Genomic DNA, 24,672 nt, shown 5'->3' with positions numbered 1-24,672 from the left:
TGGGCCCACATAACCCCCCCCCCCTCAGATGACTGTCCCAGGGACACGGGGGGTAGCATCACTCACCATACCACTGACCGCGGGCTCCGCTTCGATAAGGACCACCTCCCACCCTGAGTGGGGGTGCCGTCAGCCAAGGGGGGATGCTGCAACACAGGGCGTTTCAGGGTTGAGACGTCCAAGCGAAGAGAGGCTCTCCACAGGCTCGTCCCTATCCACAGGGGCACCATCGTGGCGAGGCCTGGGCGGACCACAACCTGCACACGCTCGCTGGTCAGGCTGGGACACCATAAGGATCTATATTAATCAGTGCGAGGCCCAGCCCGGCTGTCGCTTGTAGTTTTCCAGGAGGATCCCCTGACTAACTAGCGATAGTGAGTGACGAAAATAAAACCAAAAACATTTTTCAAAGAAAAAACTGAGACAGAAGTCCCAGCTGGGAAACCTAGACCTACTCCTACGCTAGGCAGCAAGTAACTGAAGAGCAGTACTGATTGGCTAAGGGTAATGTTTGAGGGACAGCCCCCTAGAGGTGTGTCTATGTGTAAAGCTTTTTGCTAAGTCTTTTCACTGCCTAGCCTGCTCCTGCAGAGGGCACCATTACCCAATGGTGAAGCAATACTGAAGGGGCTGCGACTGTCAGAGGACGTAAGAGAAAATATTGGCTTTTTTTTCAGAATTGTCGCATTTTCTTTGTTTATAGAAAAAAAATAAAAAATCGCACAGGTGATCAAATACCACCAAAAGAAAGCTCTATTTGTGGGGAAAAAAAGGACATCAATTCTATTTAGGTACAGCATTGCACGACTGCGCAATTGTCCGTTAAAGAGCAACACAGTGCCGAATCGCAAAATATGGCCTGGTCATTAAGGGGGCAAATCCTTCCAGTCCAGAAGTGATTAATAAAACATATCATTTTTAATATATACATATATACTTTTTTCTTACTTGTGCCTTTAAAGTCCAAACCATTAAGGGGAATTTTTTCTTCATTATTTCTTTACTACAACACATATTGCTAATCCCCTATATCTGGAAAAACACACAAATAGTATAATTTAAGTTTGCAATACACACTGCAAATGAGGTCTGTAATGTTAGCAATGAGCAGGGAGGCATGCCTCGGCAGTCTGCAGTGCGAGATCATCTAAGGCACTGTTGCCTCTAAGGACCCTTTCATACTAGTGAACTGATCGGGTCTGCCTGTCAGTTTTTCAGGTAGACCCGATCAGACCCTCCAGTCTCCTCTGTGTACAGCATCCCACTCAGGACACGTGGGAACTGCAAATGTAATACTTCTTTGTCATTGCTGTATTGCATGTCATTTTGCATTGCTACACCTGTTACATCCCTGTTCATAGGTTGGTCAAGTGTGCTTCATACTTCCCACCACTAGATGGGGATAGCACCACTCTGGGATATCTATCCCAGCTCAGGCTCTAAATAAACCGAATCACTTACAAGTAAGCATTATACTGAACCACAGCCTGAGTCCAGAATACCATCAAGGGACCCAGCCGCCACAAGCACTCTAAACACCACTGTCATCACGGGCACCTCAACCACCATCTTGGATGGTGTTTCCCTATCACAGAGTGTGCCCCGGAGGATTTCGCGCTGCCTTCCTCTTCACTGTGCGACCAGCCCAGGGAGGCTTTCTGCTAACCGTGAGTAAACCGATGAACTGTATTATTGCTGTCTCTCATCGGCCCACCGTGCACCTCACGTGTCGCCCCTGCGGTTCTGGCTCGTCGCATAAAAATTTGGCGTCACGAACAGGATATTAACCCCTGCACCTTATCTAAAAGACTGTCGCATCAGAATAAGCCCCTTTGCTTTATTGAGAGACTGTTTACTTATTGCATGCTGTGTGGTGCCACAGAACTGTGTAAACTGTTTAAAAGTTGCATGGGAGTGTTATCCCAGTTATCAGCATAAAAATCGCAGCATCCAAAGTGAGAAAATCGGACATTTGTGTGTCAACAAAACTGCTTGCTGTATTTGAATCGACTGTTTCCATTCACTTAAAATGGCCACCGGAGGCCTTCTTGTTCAAAAATGTCTGCGCCATCACTGTGGATAAGTTAGTGACACCCCCTGAAGAGTGGGAACGTTTGGTGCCACCGATTTATGCAAAATTGTCCGGCCAGCCCGCCTTACCTTTGCTGTGTCAATCCTGGGAGGCTGATCCTTTTCACAAGTGCAGCTCTGCCTCCTCTATCCCTCAGCCGGCATTAAATTCCTAAAGGGCCATACACCCGCAAGGCAGCGGTCGCCCATAGCAACGCCGCACAAAAAGTGTCTAAAAACGCATTTGACTTACCTAACTATAATTCACCTGCTGTCACCATGTCTGTGCAGGAAGATAACGTGCAGCCTGACCTCAGCGGACCCCCCGCAGCAGCCGCAGTCGGTCCCATCGCAATACCAACCGCTGCAGCACCAAGCTTAATGCCTTTAACCATGCCTTATTATTTTGGGGCCCCCTGGTTCCCACGATATTCTGGAGAAATTCATACTTTAAGGGACTTTAAAGAAAAAATTCTTGCTGTGTTCAGATTGTACCCTGTATCCTCAGAGCAACAGATGGAGATTCTTCTTGCACAATTGGAAGGAGCTGCGCTCAGAGAAAGGAAATCTTGGCCGAGCTCAGAGAGAAAGACCATGGAGCAGATTTTTGAACGTCTCTACACCACCTTTGAACCCAGAACCGTGTCAGAGGTCAAGATGAGGTTCTTCAGCAAGAAACAGCAATCTGGTAAGTCACTCAGAGACTTTGCATTATCTTTGCAGGCAGAGAATCAGGACAAAACCCTGAAAGAACAATTTATTGAAGGCGTCAATACAGACAATCTAAAGAGCCAACTAAGAATGTTAGCCGCCCAACATCCAAGAGCTACCTTCTTAGATTTCAAAGAATTAGCTATCAGCATACTGGGAAAAATCGCACCAACAGAACCTGTTAGTTCGGTTGAAGTGCCTGTGTCACAGCTGGTTACCCCTGTAAAGTCTTTACCTATAGTCAGGCAACCCAAGCTCCAGTTCCTTACGCAGTTGCTGCCTTGACTGCGCAAGTCCATTTCCTGACTAAAAGTCTGGAGAAAATCCACCAAAAGTTGGAACAATGGGAGAAACCATTAATGCTAGAGGATGAGAAACCTGTGTCCAGAAGACTCTTCCCCTCTAATTATAGAGAGACTTATTCCAGAAATACTGGTGGACGCCCCCCTGACCGCACTAGTACCCCTAAGTGGCCTATCTGCACGTACTGTCACAAACCAGGCCATACAGAAGCAACCTGCTGGCAGTTAAACAGGAAAACCCCGAGGCCAAGGACCACCCCTCGGGAGGTAAACCAATAGGTCCAGAAGATCCCCACTGGATGCCAAGATACGTAGGATCCCGTCCTGAAGTGGCACTTCAAATAAACGGAGTTCCTTTTGTTGCTCTAGTTGACACAGGATCCCAAGTCACCACCATCCAACAAGCAGCCTTCGAAAAATGCTGGGATCAAAATCAGCTTACCCAGCCTCCAGAATCCTGGCTGAGTCTCATAGCCAGTAACGGCAAACCCGTACCAGTCTATGGTTATTGGGAACCTACCATTCAAGTGGGAGGAACTACATTACCTCGACAGGGCCTTATTGTGGTACGAGTCAAAGACAATAACAACAACCCTCCAATAGTCCTAGGAATGAATGTCCTCAGTAACTGTTATGTTGAGATGCTAGAAGCCTTGCACCAGTCAGTGCCTACTGCCTCTCCTGATTCTAAGAAGGTGATCCAACAAACCATCCATGTACTAAATGAGCAACAGAGATTCGCCAACGAAAAAGGAGACATTTGCTGTGCCCGCATCCGAGATAAGCAACCTGTGATCCTCAAACCCAACACCGAAACTCTCTTGTGGTGCCGAGCTGTAATCGGAATTCAAGGTCAAGACTACCAAGCCCTGGTAGAGCCTGTTGTTTTGGAAGACTATCCTCTAGTTAGAGCTGCAAGAAGCCTAGTAACCGTCTCTGAAGGTAAAGTGCCTATTCGACTCCTAAACTTTAGTGATAGCAGTGTAACACTAACAAAACACCGTCCTATTGCAAAGCTAATCCAAGTCACTTTTCAAGATATCATCAGTGTGGCTACAGCTACCACAGAGCAAATTAACAAGAGACAGAACCCACAGGAACAAAATTTAAACACATCCTGGTGGAAATAACTTCATGTGGGAGATCCTTCACACCAGCAAACCAAATTGAGGGAGTACTAAAAATTGTGAAGGAGCTTCACCGTGCCTTCAGTAAGCATTCTACAGACTATGGAGAAGTGGATATCATCAAACACTCCATCCCTACAGGTTCACACCCACCGATCAAGGAAAGATATTGGCCTATACCACCAACTATGTACCAATCCATAAAGCAAATGATCCAAGAGATGAAGGACTCCAATATCATTAAAGACAGACATAGTCCATGGGCTGCACCTCTAGTCCTTGTCTGTAAAAAGGATGGTAACATCAGATTCTGTGTGGATTACAGAAAAATTAACCAAATCACTCACAAGGATGCTTACCCTTTACCACGCATAGAGGAATCTTTGACAGCTTTAGGATCTTCAGCCTACTTCTCTACCCTTGATTTAACCAGTGGATACTGGCAAGTACCAATGGCACCTGAAGATCGTGAGAAGACTGCATTTACCACTCCTATGGGCCTATTTGAGTTCAACTGCATGCCTTTTCGACTTTGCAATGCGCCCAGAACTTTTCAAAGAATAATGGAGCGTTGTTTAGGACACAAAAATTTCGAAACTGTCCTGTTAAGAGCAGTACCACCTGCTACAAGAAGTGATTGGCCTACTCTATTGCCTCAATTGATGTACACCTACAATAACACCATTCATTGTTCTACTGGGTATACACCTTGCTATCTCATGTTTGGCCGACAAGGTAAACTACCTGCTGACCATACTTTGGGCGTACAAGTGCCTGATGCAATCAACCCTCTACCAAAGACTGATTGGGTGAGTGAGCACCAAAGACGTCTAATTGATGCACAAGAAATTGTTCAACATTGCATGGAACATGCTCATGAAAAGCAACAAAAAGATTATAACCAATCTGCCAAAGCAGAACCTCTCCAAATTGGTGACCATGTGTGGTTAAAAAATGACCATCGCACCAGCAAGTTAGAAAGCAAATGGGAGAGAGAACCTTACACCATTACAGCTATTCTCAATCCAGAGACTGATACTTATGAGATCACTAAAGAAAACAAATCACGTGTAGTACATCACAATCGCCTTAAGTTATGTCTCAAGGAAAGTACTCAAGAAGAAACTCTTCAAGAAGAAGCTGTCCAAGAGGAAACGCAATCCATAGAACCAGAGCCTACAAAATCATCTGATTCAGAGGGTCCACTACAGTCTTTTGGAAAAGCATTATTAGACTCTGATCCTTTACAATGGTTCCTTACACCATGGCTCAATATCTTAGTGCCTACCAAGACCAATACAACCGCACTTCAACCAGAGGAGCTATCTCAAGAAGTGTCTACTACAGCCCAAGAGACACCAAGTTCCCTTGAAACAAGGCCTGTAGAAACTCAGCCGCTACGAAGATCTGACAGGACTACAAGAGGACAACCACCTGTCCGTTTTAAGGATTTCCTACACCAGCAGCCGAGAAGACAACTACCAGCCGTGCCATCTCATCGTTGAGTGCATCCTTACATCGTCTGAAGTTCCAGAGTGAGAAGAAGACTTACTTGTGATATCATGTTTATTTCCTTTAAAGGACTTTTTAAAAGGACTACTTACCTACTGTTTTGCAACGTTCAAGCCTGCACCCTGGAGATAGACTTTCACGTACCTGAGCTTCCGTGATATTCCTCTGTTTACAAATTCCTGTGCCCAGGGAACGGACTCATACCCTGTGAACCTCCTGAGATGTTATTTTTGTTTTGTTTTTCCTTTATCTATCTCATCGTGGACTATTCTGGTTTTGCCATACATCACCAGTCTTCAGAGGAAAAACTACACCCCTTTTTGTCACCTTTTGTCACATTTCGTTGTTGCCTGAGATATGTTTGCCTAACCCATTTTACTTGCAGATACAAGAAGTACAAGAATGGGGTTATGTTGTTATTTCCTATGCATGCATGCTTTTCCCTTTCTCTTATATCTTACAGGAAGACACAACATCGAGTCAAAAATGTGTCGAGGTCGACACACGTTTTACCATGGGGGTATGCAGCATCCCACTCAGGACACGTGGGAACTGCAAATGTATTACTTCTTTGTCATTGCTGTATTGCATGTCATTTTGCATTGCTACACCTGTTACATCCCTGTTCATAGGCTGGTCAAGTGTGCTTCATACTTCCCACCACTAGATGGGGATAGCACCACTCTGGGATATCTACCCCAGCACAGGCTCTATCTGTGGTCAGTTGTTCAGTTCAGGAAGTCAGTGTAGAGAGTAAGCACCATGTGAAGGAGTGAAGGTCAGTCCAGAGAAGGGACAAATTGAAAGTGCTCAAACCAAAGGGTAATAGCCACCAGCCGGCAGCAAAGACCTTTGAGAATAAAGGTGAAGGATTTCTTTGCCACCGGCAACCTCACCGAATGTCACTGGATTCAAAAGGGACCAGAAACCGAATCACTTACAAGTAAGCATTATACTGAACCACAGCCTGAGTCCAGAATTACCAAAGCCTATTAACAGTGGATCAGCAGAATTCCTCTATTTACCCAGAGACTATATTCTATCTGGATGTTTATACTGCAACCAAAATAAGTAACAGTAAAAGTTGTGAGTTGTATCCTACCACTGTCTACCTCATTCTTCAATATTGCTACTACAACTGGTTGTACCACCATTAACGGTACTGGCGTCACGACAAATACCATCAAGGGACCCAGCCGCCACAAGCACTCTAAACACCACTGTCATCACGGTGTAACGCTCCTGCGTTTCTTATATGGTGTGGATTTTCAGCTGCAGAAATAGTTCCACGTCAGTAGTCATGTAAGAGATATGCTGAGATACCATTCCCAACCTCAATTACTCATCATGTGTGGAAGGTCTTATTTCAGCCAGTAAATACACACAATTAGCAAGCTGGTTCCTAGAATGACTTTATGTATGTGGTAACACAATGATGAAGGTTGAGGGATAGGTTGAGTGGAGGTGGTAGGTGATAGACACTTGAAGGTGAGACAGTAGCAGATGGATGCAGGAAGGTTTAGCAATGTTGTATGATAGCAGATGATAGAATAGCAGGTGGACATACAAAAGAGATCAACCCAGTGCAGAAAAGTAGCAGTAGTCTCAAGAGCTAGCAATCTAGTTATGCAGATGTGATAAACAGTCTTTACTATGCAGAGCTAGATAGTGTAAGCTTAGTATAAGTTTATAGAGAATTCCCCTGCGGGGTACTTAGCACTATTAGCGATACAGCCGAAGGGTGGTTCAGGAGAGGCGGATGATCCAGTAGCGGGATACAGGGATCAGCGCAGCGAGGTTCCGTCAGCGAAGTAAGCTTGCAAGCATGGAAGCTTCAAGCAAGGTTAGCATCCAGTCTTAAAGGTGTATGCGCACCTTTCCAAAAGTAAATGGTGGGGCGCATACACTTGTGGAAAGTGTAATTTAGGGTACCAAAGGTACCGGAACATTACAATACCCCCCCTTAAGGCCTGCTCCTGAAGGCCTCTGGAGCTGGTTTGTCTGGGTATCTCGCATGAAAATTGCGGATTAATCTAGGGGCATGTATGTCAGAGGTGTTTAGCCAGGTGTCGTCTTGGGGCCCATAGTTCTTCCATCTAACCAAGTACTGAAGTCTTCTTCTGTAGATACGAGAATCCAGAATCTCTTTTATCTCGTATTCTTCTCCACCTTCAACTTGTACAGGAGGGGGAGGTGGAATATTAGGCCTTATTCCTTGGTCCGGAACATGGGGTTTTAGTAGCGACACATGGAAAATGGGATGGATTTTTAGGTCCATTGGCAATGTAAGCTGCACTGCAGCTTTTCCAATAAGTTTCTTGATTGGGAAAGGTCCCAAGAACAGAGGTCCAAGTTTTTTGCTAGGGATCTTCAGTCTCAAGTTTTTTGTTGAGAGCCAAACGAGGTCCCCGATAGTATACTGTGGAGAAGGTCTTCTACGAAGATCATAGTACTTCTTTTGTTGACTGTGAGCGTGTGCAATGGTAGTATTTAGTAAACCCAGAGAATCCTTTATTTGGGTAAGATAGTCTGAGGCTACTGGGTTATTTGAAGGAAGGATGCGTGGAGGGAGAATAGAGGGATGGAACCCATAGTTCAAGTAGAACGGACTCTGCTTGGTCGTACTGTGGGTTGCGTTGTTGTAGGCAAATTCTGCCAGGGGGAGAAGATCCAACCAATCATCCTGTTGGTAAGAAGTGTAACAACGTAAATACTGCTCGATGCATTGGTTGACTCTTTCAGTCTGTCCGTTGGTCTGCGGATGGTAAGGAGAAGTGAGCTTCCGCTCAATCCGTAGTATGTGACATAGTTCTTGCCAAAATTTAGAAATAAATTGGAATCCACGGTCAGACAGAAGAGTTTTTGGGATACCATGTAATCTGAAGACATGTTTCATCAGGAGTTCTGCCGTTTGTTTGGACGAAGGTAGTCTGCGAATAGCAATGAAATGTGCCATCTTTGTCAGATGGTCCACTGACACCAAGATGGTATTAAATCCTTTGGAAGGAGGCAATTCTATGATGAAGTCCAATGACAAAACCTCCCATGGAGTTTGGGGTATTGGTAGACTGCTTAGTAGACCGGATGGTCTCGTAGTGTCAATTTTGGACCTGGCACAGACATTGCATGAAGAGACGAATTTTTGTATAGATGTTTTCATGTCAGGCCACCAGAATTGCCGAGAAATCAAATTGAAAGTCTTTGTCATACCCATATGTCCTGCCATAGGCACATCATGCGATAATTCCAAGATCTTGGTGCGTAGGGTAGGTGGTATGTAAAGTTTGTCGTTGTAGTAGAGGAAGCCTTCTGCATCAGTATTTAGTTGTGGTGGGGGTGAATCCAAACTTATACCATGCAGAACCTCTTCCTTCAAGGAACGGACAACTCCAATAATGCGTTTGTGAGGTATTATAGGAACGGAAGGAATTTCAAAGTAGTTTTCTTCAGTTAGTCGTGATAGTGCATCCGCCTTTTTGTTCTTATCTGCAGGTGTGTAGGTCACTAGGAAGTTAAACCTTAGAAAGAATAGTGACCATCGTACCTGTCGATGCGAGAGAGTTTTGCTAGTCTGAAGATATTGGAGGTTTTTATGGTCCGTGTATATAATTATTGGTAATTGGGTGCCTTCGAGTAAATGTCGCCAATTCTCCAGAGCCAATTTTATAGCAAGCAGTTCCTTTTCACCCACGGGGTAATTTATCTTGGGACTGCTCAGGGATTTAGAAAAAAAAGCGACTGGATGAAGTGGTGAAGTGTGGGTAGGTCGTTGGGAGAGTATTGCTCCTACTGCCATGTTTGACGCATCTACCTCCAGAATGTATTGGAGGGATGGGTCTGGATGGCGTAATATGGGAGCGGAAGTAAACCTTGTCTTTAACAAGTGGAAAGCCTTATTTGCTTCTTCTGACCATTTAAAAGGTATTTTTATGCTAGTGAGCTGTGTGAGGGGTCTCACAATAGCAGAAAAGTTTTTTATGAACTTCCTGTAGAAATTTGAAAATCCCAGGAATCGCTGTAGCGCCTTGCGTGTAGTTGGTGTAGGCCAATCCTGAATGCAGGATATTTTACTCATGTCCATCTCGATTCCTGTTTTGGATATGATGTAGCCTAGAAAGAGTACCTCATCTTTATGGAACAAGCATTTCTTCAGCTTCACATAAAGATTATGTGCAAGCAATCTCGATAATACAAGTCTTACATGTCTTATGTGTTCAGACAGGGTCCGTGAATATATAAGTATATCGTCCAGATATACCACAACACAGACATCTAGTAAGTCTTTAAAAATATCGTTTATAAATCGTTGGAAAACTGCAGGGGCATTGCATAGGCCGAATGGCATCACAAGATATTCGAACAATCCGTATCTAGTTCTGAATGCAGTCTTCCACTCGTGTCCATCACGGATTCGAATGAGATTGTATGCTCCTTTAAGGTCTAATTTTGAAAAATAGGTAGCTCCACGCACCTGCTCAATGAGCTCAGGGATAAGCGGTAGAGGATAGCGATCTTTTATTGTGATAGCATTCAATTTCCTGTAGTCGATGATAGGTCTGAGACTTGAATCTTTATTGCGAACAAAAAAGAGTCCTGCTGCTGTGGAAGAAGTGGAAGGTCTAATAAAACCTTTTTCCAAGTTCTCATCCAAATAGGTTTTGAGATGGGCAAGTTCATCCTGTGAAAGAGGATAAACATGACCGAACGGCAATTTGCTATTTGGGAGTAGATCAATGCTACAATCATAGTCTCGATGAGGAGGTAATGCTTGAGCATTTTTCTCAAGAAAAACCTCAGAAAGATCCTGATAACATAGTGGTGCAATCTCATCTGTCACCATAGACAGAATCTTCCCGGAAAACGGGAGGTTACACGTTTCCTCGCAATAACAAGAAGGGAAGGTCAAGGACCGTTTCTTCCAATCTATGGTTGGTTGGTGTGTGTGTAACCAGGGAAGTCCCAACACAATGGGAAAGTGGGGTGAAGGTATTAAATCGAAGGTAGAAGTCTCCCTATGAGACTCGTTAATAGTGACTAGAAGTGTTTGTGTCTGATCGGTGATCGGACCAGAGGATAACGGAACACCGGTAATAAGACTTACTGAGACAGGTTTGAGTTTAGAAATAATAGGAATTTTATTTAAAGCAGCAAAACATATATCCATATAATTTCCACAAGATCCTGTGTCAATCATTGCCTTAGTAGTAATCCTGTTCTGGTCCCACTGTAATGTCAAAAAAACAGAAATGTAGGGGTTAGTGAATGAAGTTGTCAATCCTCCTAGAGAGACATGTGAACACTCACCCTTCTTTTTGTTGACTAGGGGACAGACGTTTATCTTGTGATCCGGGGATGCACAGTACAAGCAGAGATTTTCATTTCGTCTTTTGGCTTTTTCCATAGTTGATAGCGGTGGGCGTATGGTTCCTACCTCCATAGGAACGGCCAGACTCCGAGAGGAAATGGATAATGGCATTCCCATCTTTTCAGCCTTTCTTTCTCGTAGTCTTCTATCTATGGTAATACTGAGTTGTATTAATGCATCCAGGGTTTTTGGCAGATCCGCTCGGGCGAGCTCGTCCTTAACGGTTTCTGATAGGCCAAGCCTAAATTGGGTTTTCACAGATGCATCATTCCATTCTGAATCAAGGGTCCATCTCTTGAATTCTGCGACAAAGTCTTCTACAGGCCTGTTTCCTTGTTTCAAGGATCTTAACTGAAGATCAGCAGTACTCTGCCTATTGGGGTCATCATATAGGCTAGTGAGCTCTGCCAGGAACAAGGCATAGGAGTTGAGAAGCTGGTCGTTTTTCTCAAAAAGAGAATCTGCCCAGGCTCGAGGATCGCTTGATAGGTAAGAAATAATAGTACAAACCTTAATGTGATCAGTAAGGTAGGTACGAGGTTTTAGCAAAAAAAGTAACTCACATGCGTTTTTAAATTCGCGAAATTTTTTGCGATCGCCTGTAAATACCAAAGGGGGATTTATCTTGGGTTCAGGGGACTGAGCAGAGGTAAGTTGTGTCAGTCTAATTACCTGCTGCGACAGAGCCTGCTTGTCTTCTTTTAATTCAGCAAGTGCATGTATTAACGCAGATACTTGCTGTTTTAATTGTGTCACCTGAGTGGTTATTTCTGCTGAATCCATTTTTAGGTTCGTTCAATCTGTAACGCTCCTGCGTTTCTTATATGGTGTGGATTTTCAGCTGCAGAAATAGTTCCACGTCAGTAGTCATGTAAGAGATATGCTGAGATACCATTCCCAACCTCAATGACTCATCATGTGTGGAAGGTCTTATTTCAGCCAGTAAATACACACAATTAGCAAGCTGGTTCCTAGAATGACTTTATGTATGTGGTAACACAATGATGAAGGTTGAGGAATAGGTTGAGTGGAGGTGGTAGGTGATAGACACTTGAAGGTGAGACAGTAGCAGATGGATGCAGGAAGGTTTAGCAATGTTGTATGATAGCAGATGATAGAATAGCAGGTGGACATACAAAAGAGATCAACCCAGTGCAGAAAAGTAGCAGTAGTCTCAAGAGCTAGCAATCTAGTTATGCAGATGTGATAAACAGTCTTTACTATGCAGAGCTAGATAGTGTAAGCTTAGTATAAGTTTATAGAGAATTCCCCTGCGGGGTACTTAGCACTATTAGCGATACAGCCGAAGGGTGGTTCAGGAGAGGCGGATGATCCAGTAGCGGGATACAGGGATCAGCGCAGCGAGGTTCCGTCAGCGAAGTAAGCTTGCAAGCATGGAAGCTTCAAGCAAGGTTAGCATCCAGATAAGGGTGTTTGAACGAACACATGTGAGTGAGAACCGGCGCTTTAAATAGCCATCTAGTCCGGCGCTGGGTGATGACAGCTCCAGTCTTAAAGGTGTATGCGCACCTTTCCAAAAGTAAATGGTGGGGCGCATACACTTGTGGAAAGTGTAATTTAGGGTACCAAAGGTACCGGAACATTACACACGGGCACCTCAACCACCATCTTGGCTGGTGTTTCCCTATCACAGAGCGTGCCCCGGAGGATTTCGTGCTGTCTTCCTCTTCACTGTGCGACCAGCCCAGGGAGGATTTCTGCTAACCCGTAAGTAAACCGATGAACTGTATTATTGCTGTCTCTCATCGGCCCACCGCGCACCTCATGTGTCGCCCCTGCGGTTCTGGCTTGTCGCATATGAATCGGAGGGTGTCAATGGAGTTGTACCCAAGATGCCTGATTGACAGCTGGCTCAACCTCTCAGTGTTCCACTGAGAGCCTGAGCCAGCTGCTCCCGCCCCCTCCACAGCCTGGCGCTCCAATAAGCACTGAAGGGGCAGAACAGAGAGCGACAGTCACGACAGTCATATAGCAGAATGTGAAAAATATTGTTTTTTTGTTTCCAAAATTGTCGCTCATTTTTTGTTTATAGCACAAAAAAATAAAAATCGCACAGGTGATCAAATACCACCAAAAGAAAGCTCTATTTGTGGAGAAAAAAAGACATAAATTTCCTTTGGGTACAGCGTTGCACGACCGCACAATTGTCCGTTAAAGTAACGCAGTGCCGAATCGCAAAATAGGGCCTGGTCATTAAGGGGGCAAATCCTTTCGGTCTTAAAGTCGTTAAAGCATTCTGACCAGAAACTGTCTGGTTTTAAAAAGCAGAAAATACTCCTCGACGTGAAAGTGTTAAACACATGACACTGAAAATCATGAATAATATGCTGAGATACATTTTTATGTAGCACTAGTGGTCGCCTAACGTAATTCTTTTAAATCTGGATTTACATATTTATTAACCCACAGCTTGAAGTTCACAAATTGCTGTGGGATTCAGATGGACTAAAAGGTGAATTTTAAGTAATCTACCATTATACCTAGAGACCTGGGAATATATGGAAATTGAGTAACACGTGAATTGGCCTTGCTAATCCATCTTAGATTTTCTATCCAGTGACAGAATATTGGCTTCTGCCAGGTGAATATTTGCTGTTAAGATTCAAATGTGTTTACTGTGTTTATTTCTTATTTGGATGCAGGAATTTTGCTGGAGTGGACATAAGCTGATGGACAAGCATGATGGAATAACAAAAAGGATTATTCAAAATAAAGAAGAAATCCTTTCCTCCCATCCACACTCCAGGGAGCCAAGCACAATGCATTAGCAGATTATGAGTGTGCCGGCCTCTTCCAGCAGATGCAGCTGCAATTTTTTATGTGGATATTTTATGGGAAACACAGCAGCAGTGTGTGGTAACTCGCTTATCTCCTCAGTGGCCAGTTAAGATGGATTTATGGAACGGTGTTACCTTTTCTGCAACCAATTCCTACACTCTAGAACAATTATTTTAAGCGCCCTTTGTATAACTTGTAAGTAGGGCGAGGATCCTGCTTTTCGAAAGGTACTTGTAGGTCTACGCCTAGAAGTTAGTAAATGTGAATGAAATGAAGAAACCAACCAACATTGTTCCAGATGTTTTAAACGTTTTAAACCAAAGTTTGATTGCAAAAACCATCAAATGGATCAAGAAAACCAATCGCCCACAATTTCAGTTTTATAACTTCCATAGAAAGTGTTATTTGGAGGTTACCTCGATGCATTCAGTTGTTTTGACCATCAAAGACCAGTTGAAAGCGGTAAGAGTTCTATTGGACACCTTTGAATACAACACCAACTATGGCAACCCAGGGTGCTCTACTTTCCCCCCCCCCCTCTAATTTGATGACACCCTCCTGCTTCAGTGACCTCTCCTTGTGCTTTTCACTCAAACTCAATCTGGCTCCCTTACTTTCAAGACCGTGGTCGGACACTCCGGACCCCCTCTCCCTTCCTACCCCTTTATTTTTTCCTGCCCCCTCCTACTCTTTACTATCTCTTTTGCTTCTTCACTTTACCTTACCAAGATTCTGGTCAAGAGACATTATAATGAGATTCCATTAGGATTTTGTAGAGACATTTAGGCCCCTTTCAGATGGGGTGGATCCATTTGGATGGACTCACTTGCTTAGTAAGGATCGCTCCATTGATCTCCGCTGAGCAGGCAGATAACAGGTCCATCTCCGCTCACTGTCCAGATACAGACCTGCCAGAAACCCACTCTCCTCTATGGGGAGCTCGGATGAAAATGGACAGCCTGTCCGTTTTCATCCGATCCGACCCGCTGGACGCATGGCAAATGTATCGCCATCCATCTGTTTTCAGCGGATCTTGTCGGATCAGAAGCCAGGCGAGTGTCAGCGGACCCATGTCCGCTGACATCCGCCTTCCCATAGAGGTCAATGGGTGGCCCGATCAGGCCTGCCTAAAAAACGGACAGGCGGACTCAATCGGTCCGATCGTGTAAAAAGGGCCTTAAAGTGATTGTAAAGTCTCAAGTTTTTTTTTTGTTTTTTTAAAATAACAAACATGTTATACTTACCTCCTCTGTGCAATTGTTTTGCACAGAGCAGCCTGAATCCTTCTCTTCTTGGATCTTGCTTCGCTGCTCCTGGCCTCTTCGACCTGTCGAGTACCCTCACAGCAAGCAGCTTGCTTTGGGGGCATCTGAGCTGAGCCGCAGCTCCTTGTGTCCATTCAGACACAGATCTGCCATTCAGCTCGCTCCTCTCTCTCCTAATTGGCTAACTGACTTTGATTGACAGCAGCAGGAGCCAATGGTGCCACTGCTGTGTCTTAGCCAATCAGGAGGAAGAGGCATGGCCAAAGGACTTGTGGACAGCACTGGATAGAGAGGGGACTCAGGTAAGTATTAAGGGGGGGGCTGAGGGCAGCTGCTACACACAGAAGGCTTTTTATCTTAATGCATAGAATGTATTAAGATAAAAAAAACCTTCTGCCTTTACAACTCCTTTAAATACAGGGTGTAAGTCACACCTACTTTACCACAAGGAGGCACCACGGCATGTGCTTGGTTTCTGGATCCCTTGGTGTCTCCTAATGTAGAGTACTAGGTGTAGCGGCCCCTTTGGCATCGAGAAAATAACGAGAGGAGAGCTTCTGACGGGTGCAGTACTTTTATTCTTTTGCATCAAAGGTGTGCAGGAGGGTTGAAACACCACCAACGTTAACCAACGGTAATCGTACTGTAAACCATAAGCACCATAGCACCGTGAAAACTGTAAAACGACATACAATACATTTGTTTACAGTGATCACCAAAAAGGGGGTTACAAGGTTAATTACAAATGTGAAGTTACAAGGTGGGTTTCAGTTGTCTGCACACATATCTAAATTACATTAAACATCTAAGGAAACATGACTACATGCAAAATGATTTGGACTATCTATAGCATATTTTAAACTAACAGCATGGACACAATTTATGTCTAACAACATATACTTTATATATAATGCACTTTTACTGCTTACCTCGCTCCGCTTGCCAAGGGGTGCAACTTTAAGCCTTAGAAAGTAGAAAGTGCTGCTGACATGCTCTGTATATGAAATCTGAGTCACAGAAAATGCCTTCCCTAAGGAGGAGTGGTCTAGTGATTCTGCTGATTAAACATTCCCCAGGGAAACAAGAGGAAGGCAGAAAGGTTCCACCTGGCAGTAAGTGCTGAACAAAGGATTTAAAGTGATAAGCGGACAGTTACACTAGGAGACCACCGGGCACCTCCCTAGAGGCCTAAGAAATGAGTTCCTGAACCCCTGGCCGGTCACATTTTACCTTGATTGCTAATCACCATTTTGTGGGGGATGTGTTACACGCCTAATTTTATTCGGTTTGTATTTATGGCTGTTAACCCTTCCCGTGCATTTGTATGGTATTTACATTTCTTAAAATTTCAATTTTCAAACTTCAATGGTTTACTAACCTGTCTGTTGTCATTTTGACTCATTTATATTAACCACTTACCTACAGTGCACTTTCACCCCCTTCCTGCCCAGACCGATTTTCAGCTTTCAGCGCTCTCACACTTTGACTGAGAATTACTCAGTCATGCAACACTGTACCCATTCAAAAATTGTGTCCTTTTTTTCACACAAATAGAGCTTTCTTTTGATGGTATTTAATCACTACTGGGTTTTTTATTTTTTGTGCTATAAATAAAAAAAGACTGAAAATATTGTGAAAAAACACATTTTTCTTTGTTTCTGTCATAAAATTTTGCAAATTAGTAATTTTTCTTCACAAATTTTGGCCAAAATTTATACTGCTACTTATCTTTGGTAAAAATAACCCAAGTAAGTGTATATTATTTGGTCTTTGTGAAAGTTATAGATTCCACAAGCTATGGTGCGAATCATTGAAAATTGATCACACTTGATCACACCTGATGTACTGAAGGCCTATCTCATTTCTTGAGACACTAAAAAGTCAGGAAAGTACAAATACCCCCCAAATGACCCCTTTTTGGAAAGTAGACATTCCAAGGTATTTAATAAGGGGCATGGTGAGTTTTTTGAAGTTGTAATTTTTTCCCACAATGCTTTGCAAAATGAAGATTTTTTTTTTATTTTATTTTTTTTTACAAATTGCCGTATTAACAGGTTATTTCTCTCACACAGCACATGTATACTTGCAACTACACCCCAAAACACATTCTACTACTCCTTCTGAGTATGGCGATACCACATGTGTGTGACTTTTTCACAGCCTGGCCACATACAGAGGCCTAACATCCAACCAGCACCGTCCGGCATTCTAGGAGCACAAATTTCACATATAATTTCCTGACAACCTATCGTACTTTTGAAGGCCCTGGAGCACCAGGACAATGGAAACCCCTATAAAATGACCCCATTTTGGAAAGCAAACACCCCAACGTATAATTTTTGAGGCATAATGAGTCTTTTGAATATGTCATTTTTTTCCACAAGTTTTTGGAAAATGTGGAAAGAAAATGAAAACACATTTTTTTTTACACAAAGCTGTCCATTTATGCAATATTTCTAACACATAGCATGTACATAGCAAAAATTGCACCCCAAAATACATTCTGCTATTCCTCCTGAGTATGGCGATACCACATGTGTAACACTTTTTCACAGCCTGGCCACATACATAGGCCTAACATCCAAGTAGCGCTTTACACAAAGTTGTCCATTTATCCACTTTAAGACTGGGCCTATTTTTGACACTTGGTGTTTACAAGCTAAAATCATTTTTTTGCTAGAAAACTACTTGGAACCCCCAAACATTATATATTTTTTTTTAGCAGAGACCCTAGAGAATAAAATGGAGATCGTTGCAATATTTTTTCCTGACAGACTCCATGGCAGCATACGTTTGGGTAGCCCCGCCTCCACTCCTACCCTATAGGACCCCACTCCCATAAATCCTTGCTCCCTTTCAGCATCCGTGTTCTTTTTTTGTCCTCCTCCTGCACCTGTTTGGTGCTGAATTCCTACAATTTCGATGCTAAATCGCTTGAAGACGCAGGGTTAATGAGGGTCGGCAGGAATTGTTTCCCCTGTAAGCCCTTGCTGCTGCGGGGTATGGGGTCGGCATGCTGAAGAGGAGCCTTAAGATGCCTGACAAAGCAGGCCAAATGGCATGGCCAGTGAGCCCGGCTGCTGCGGGTGGCCTCATGTGCATTGCCCCATCGATGGATATTGCTTCCTGGTTGCTGACTTGGTATTTCCCTGGTGTCTAGCGGTAAGCTGCGCGGACAGGTAAGTGTTTTATAACCCTTATGTGTATTATATTTTACTTGCCTGGTGATCTAGCGCTTCCCTGGTGGTTTAGCGTGCGGCTCCTCGCTTCTCTGTGTACTTCCTGGTGGTCCGGGAGGTACTATGGATGCCGTGGAACGCACTGCGTTCCATTCGCGGCATTTTCGGACGCTCTGCGCATGCGCGCGGGCTGACCGAGAACGAGGCTTGGTCCGCGCATGCGCAGTAGCGGCGATCGCCGATACTCGCGCATGCGCTGTATGCCGCGGCCGTGACGTCACGGCCGGCGCCAAATTTAAATGGATGTCAGTCCCACAGCCTATGGGACTGACTGTAGAATTGCGGCGTTTCCACATTGGTGGTCTCTGGTGACAAGGTATGTGGGTCCTCTGTATGAGGGGTCTTGGGGAGCATTACTAAGTACTTTTGCATTGGTCTTTCTAGTGTACCACTGTCTTTCCTTATGGATACATCACCGCTCCCCTGTGACCAGCTCTCTCTTAGGAGTGCAGAGCTGGAGTAGGGGGGGGCCGGATATATACGGGTGGTCTTGTGGTTTACTCCCTTGTATGTTCCCTTACAGCTCCTCCTCTAGGTCCGAACAGCCTTTAGGCACGCGAGAAGATCGCCATGCGAAAACGCAGCAGCCTCGCTCTTTCTCCAGACATGGCTCCTCTTCCAAGTCCAGACACCGCAGTAAAGACCGGTCACCTGCTAGGTCTTCACGCCAATCCAGCGAGACAAAATGCTGGGGCTGTGGGATTCGTTTACTGGACGGAAAATCGCTATGCGACTCCTGTTATTCCCGAGCAGCGGGTAAAAGGGGAAGCTCTGACCGACAACTTGAGTCCATGGTCAAGCGCATAGTCAAGGACTCCCTGGCTGATCTTATTAGACGGCAGTCTCCAGTACCAGAACCATCCATTTCTCCTGTTAGAGAATCTTCTGGCGGACGGGTCCTTGAATCATCTGAACTTAGCCATCCCTCGATATTCGAATCTGAGAGTGATTCTGACCAAGATGAACCTAGTTGGGTTTTTCTTTCAACCTGGTTCCACCGCTAGTGAAAGCCGTCAGAGAAACCCTGAACTGGGAAGACCCAGTGGTCTCTGCCCCCAAGCAGAGAAAATATTTCAAGCAGCTGAGCAAAGAGCGGCTATATTTTCCTTTCATCCCTGAATTAGGAGACATCATAACGGAAGAATGGAGCAAGGTGGAGAGAAAAAACTCCATGGTCTCAAAATTGGCTAAACTCTATCCATTCAAGGAAGATGAGGTCAAACACCTGGAATCTCCTCCTTTAGTGGATGCGGCTGTCATGAGGCTAGTAAAGCACGTCACTTTGCCTCTTGAAGATACGGTTTCCTTTAAGGATCCTCTCGACAGGAAAATTGACACGGATCTGAAGCGTGTCTATCTTTCTGTGGGAGCTGCTTGCAAACCAGCCCTAGCCCTGGCATCCCTGTCCAAAGCCATGGAAGTATGGGTGGACAATGTTGATGATTCTCTCAGAAGTTTCTCTGAAGAGGCAGCCGAGAATTCTCCTATCCAGGAGCTAAAACTGGCCTCAGCCTTCCTGGGGGAGGCGTCTATTGATATGATACGCCTGTTAGCACGAGGGATGCTATCATCTGTTACAGCAAAGCGTGCACTTTGGTTACGCCCTTGGTTGGCTGATCCTGCTTCTAGCAGGTATGGTGTCGCATTCCTTTTGAGGGTTCTTCCCTCTTTGGGAATAAATTAGATAGCGCCATCTCGGAGGCTACTGGTGGTAAATCGGGCTTTCTTCCCCAGGACAGGCGTCTTCTTGGTCAGAAAAGACTACCTCCTAGAAAGCAAAATACTGACCGTGCCAGGGAAGCACGTAGTTATAGGCCAGGAAGGGAGTTTGGAAGAAACTGGAAGTCCAGGCAGTCTTCCTTTCGGAAGGGCCCCAAGAGCAACACGTCTGGGGACAGAGATACCACAAAGTCCTTTTGAGATTGGGCCCGCTCAGGCCAGTCAGGTGGGAGGTCATCTCTTTCACTTCGGCGGGTCTGGGCGGCCTCAGTCTGGGATGCTTGGGTCGTCAACACGGTCTCTGCAGGTCTTTCTTGGACCTTCACCAGTATTCCCGGAAACAGATTTGTTCCTACCTCCCTTGCTCGGTCAGGCGACAAAAGAGAGGTTCTCTTATCTTACGTAGACTCGCTAGTCACTCAAGGAGCAGTGGTTCCAGTGCCAGAATCAGAAAGAAGGCTCGGAGTGTATTCCCCTCTTTTCATGGTGCGCAAGAAGAGCGGCGCCTGGAGACCAGTGATAGATCTGACACACTTGAATCGCTTCATCAAAGGAGAAAAATTCAAGATGGAGACTCTATTCTCCATTCAGCGAGCCGTTCAACCGGGAGATTGGATGGTCTCAGTAGACCTGAAGGATGCATACTTCCACGTGCCAGTGGCAACAGAGTTTCAGCAATATCTAAGATTCTCGGTCGGCCAGCGTCATCTGCAATTTGTATGTCTCCCCTTCGGGCTTTCCACGTCGCCTCGTACCTTTTCGAAGGTCTTGTTAGCGGTGGTAGCCTTGATAAGACTGAGAGAGGTCCGTCTTTATCATTACCTGGACGACCTCCTTCTTCTGGCCCAAGACAAGTCTGTTATCCTGGAACATCTAGCTCTGGTCATCTCGACTCTAGAGAGGTTCGGCTGGATCCTGAACAGAGAAAAGAGCCATCTGATTCCCACTCTGTTCCTGGTCTTTTTGGGTGCGCTGTTCAACACCAAGAACAGTACCATCTCTCTGCCAGAAGGAAAGATTCCGGTAATCAGGGACAGAGTATCTCTGGCTTTGTCGGCATCCCGTCTCATAGCCAAACAATGCCTGAGGGTAATTGGCACCATGGTGTCAACAGCCCCTATGGTGAAGTGGGCTCTCTGGAAGATGAGGCCTTTTCAGAGGTTTTCTTCAGCAGTGGAACGGAATCAGCAATTCTCAGCGAATAGTGATAACCGCAACCATGAAGAGCTGGCTTCCTTGGTGGCTACAGCTGAAGAATTTGCGCAATTGTCACTCCATAGCCCCCATATCTTGGGTGATAGTGACATCAGACGCCAGCAACACCGGCTGGGGCGGTCATTGCGGAACAGAGATGGCACAAGGGAAATGGGACTTTTGGTCTCGCCAGACTGTGTCCAACATCTTGGAACTACGAGCGGCCTTTCAGGTGTTACTAGCCTTCGGCCACCTCATTCGGGGCAACACGACAACACGACTGCAGTAGCCTATGTGAGGAGACAAGGCGGAACTCGCAGTGCATCCCTGCTTCGGGAAGTAGAGCCAATAATGACCTGGGCTCAGGGAAATCTGGTCAATCTGTCGGCAGTCTACATACCAGGGGCTCAGAACACACAAGCGGATTTCCTCTCCAGAACACAACTCAACAACAACGAGTGGTCTCTCCACGAGGATGTGTTCAATTGGATCCTGTCCTTGGGGTTCATCCCAGAGGTGGATCTATTTGCCTCCTTCAACAACAGGAAGCTGCAGAAATTTTACTCGAGGAACAGAGATCCCAGAGCATTCGGGGTGGATGCCCTGACAGATTGCTGGAAGTTTCACAAGGCTTATGCCTTTCCCCCAGTTCCAGTCATCTTTCAATTCTTGCGGAGAGTCAAGATGGAGCCAGTCAAAGTGGTTGCAGTAATTCCGTTTTGGCCCAACAGACCGTGGTTTCCTCTACTATTCCAGCTGAGCTACCGCGACCCAGTCCCTCTTCCTCTCAGGGCGGATCTGCTGTCCCAGGGCTCCATCCTTCACCCATGCCCAGCCCGTCTGCACCTTCGGGTCTGGTTTTTGAGAGGGGAAGGCTGGAAGCATTAGGATGTCCGGAAGTAGCCATACCAACTCTTTTGAGTGTTAGAAGACAAAGCGCGAATAAAACCTATGAAAGGATTTGGGCTAGGTTTACTTCTTTCCTGGAGTCCAAAGGAAAGTCCTGGTCATCTCCTTCCGTGGAAGATATTCTATCTTTTCTCCAGTCAGGATTGGAATTGCCTCTCTCAGTGAGCGCCCTGCGAGTCCAAGTCTCAGCCATGTCTGCTTTCACAGGCATTTCCTGGGCTGCACATCCTTTGATCAGGCAATTTTTCAAAGGGGCAGTAAGGCTAAGGCCACGGAAGAAGCTGAGATTCCCCAAGTGGGACATGCCTTTGGTCCTTGATTTTCTGTCCTCAGTTGGCATGAATCCAGAAGAGCCTATATCAGTGAAATATCTCACCCTTAAGATAGTCTTTCTAGTGGCTCTGCAAAAAGGGTGTCTGAGATTCAAAGTCAGGGAACCCTTTCTGACTTTCTTCCCGGATAGGGTTGTCCTTATCCCAATGCTGGGAGCAAGGCCTAAAGTCACTTCGGTCTTTCACGAGAACCAAGAAATTGTTCTCCCTACTTTCAATTCATCGGCCGAACCTCTGGAAGTTCATCCACTGGACGTAGGCAACACGCTCAGACAGTATTTGGAAGCTACAGCCTCGTTTCGAAAGACAGATTATCTCTTTGTCCTATTGTCTGAGAAGAACAAAGGTATGCGTGCCTCTTCAAGATCAATTGCCTCCTGGATAGTAGAGGCGATTCAGTGGGCTTATAGAGAGAAGGGCTTGGTTCCTCCTAAAGCGGTGTCTGCGCATTCTACTCATGGTGTCGCTACTTCATGGGCAGCTTCAAGACATGTCGCTCCGGATGTGGTCTGCAGAGCAGCGTCTTGGTGTCCATTCATACATTTATGTCACATTATTGTGTTGAGCCGGCGGCTCTTTCTTCTGTTGGTTTTGGTGCTCAAGTGTTATCTGTTGCAGGTGTTAATTAAAATTTATCAGCATCTGCCCACCCAATTGTGTTTTGGCGAGTTATTTCCCAAACGTATGCTGCCATGGAGTCTGTCAGGAAAACGGAAAATTTATATCAAATACTTACCGTAATTTTCCTTTCCTGATGGACTCCATGGCAGCAGGAGTCCCCTCCCAGTTCCTGAGTAGGCTAGTTACAGAACACGGATGCTGAAAGGGAGCAAGGATTTATGGGAGTGGGGTCCTATAGGGTAGGAGTGGAGGCGGGGCTACCCAAACGTATGCTGCCATGGAGTCCATCAGGAAAGGAAAATTACGGTAAGTATTTGATATAAATTTTCCGTTTTATCACACCATATTTGCGCAGCAGTCTTCCAAATGCGATTCTTTTGAAAAAAAATCACTTTTTTGATCTAAAAAATAAGAAAACAGTAAATTTAGCAAATTTTTTTTCCATAATGTGAACGATAATGTTACGCCGAGTAATTAGATACCCAACATGTCATGCTTCAAAATTGCGCATGCTCACAGAATGGCGCCAAACATTGGTACTTAAAAATCCCCATAGGCAACATTTTAAAAATTTCTGCAGGTTACTAGCTTAGAGTTACAGAAGAGGTCTAGGGCTTAAATTATTGCTCTCGCTCTAACGATCGCGGCGATACCTCACATGTATGGTTTGAACACCGTTTACATATGTGGGCGGGACTTGCGTATGCTTTTGCTTCTGCGCACGAGCTAACGGGGACAGGGCGCTTTAATTTTTTTTTTTTTTTTTTCCTATTTATTTTATTTATTATTTTTTTATTTTTACACAGTTTAAAAAAAAAAATGTTTTGATAATTTTTATTCCTATTACAAGGAATGTAAACATCCCTTGTAATAGAAATAGGCATGACAGGTCCTCTTTATTGTGAGATCTGGGGTCAAAAAGACCTCACACCTCACAACTACACTAAAAAAGAAAAAAAAAAAAAAAATTGTTGAAAGAGGAAAAAAAAAAAAGCAAAAAAAAAAAGCGGCCCTTTAAACCGGTTGCTAGGCAACGTCTTTTGACGTACCTCCGGTCCTCCAAGACCATAGAGTTGAGTGAGGGCCATCTTGCCCTCACTCGACTTCCTGTCTCTGAGGATCCGGGACCGGATAGTTTTCCCCGCTGCCGGCGGGTCCGGTAAGCTGGGAAAACGTCTGGGACGCGGCAGGAGGGGGGGGGGGCACCTCTTCCCCTGCACCGTAAGGGTAATTCCGCGGCGAATCCGCCACTGGGACCACCCTTATCTGAAAGCCGACCGCCCGCCGTTTCAAAAAATACCGGGGTTATGGGGGCTATCTGCTGCCATAACCCCAGTATTTAGCTTTTAATGGCCGACGCATATAGTCGTTAGGCGGTCAGTAAGTGATTGCATGTATATGGCAAACAGGTGACGATGACTGATGGGGTGACAGGTGACGATGACTGATGGGGTGACAGGTGACGATGACGGATGGGGTGACAGGTGATGATGACTGATGGGGTGAC

The sequence above is a fragment of the Pelophylax lessonae genome, assembly GCF_965119305.1.
Source record: "Pelophylax lessonae genome assembly, chromosome: 5".
Lineage (NCBI taxonomy): Eukaryota > Metazoa > Chordata > Amphibia > Anura > Ranidae > Pelophylax > Pelophylax lessonae.
This window is presented reverse-complemented; position numbering follows the sequence as displayed.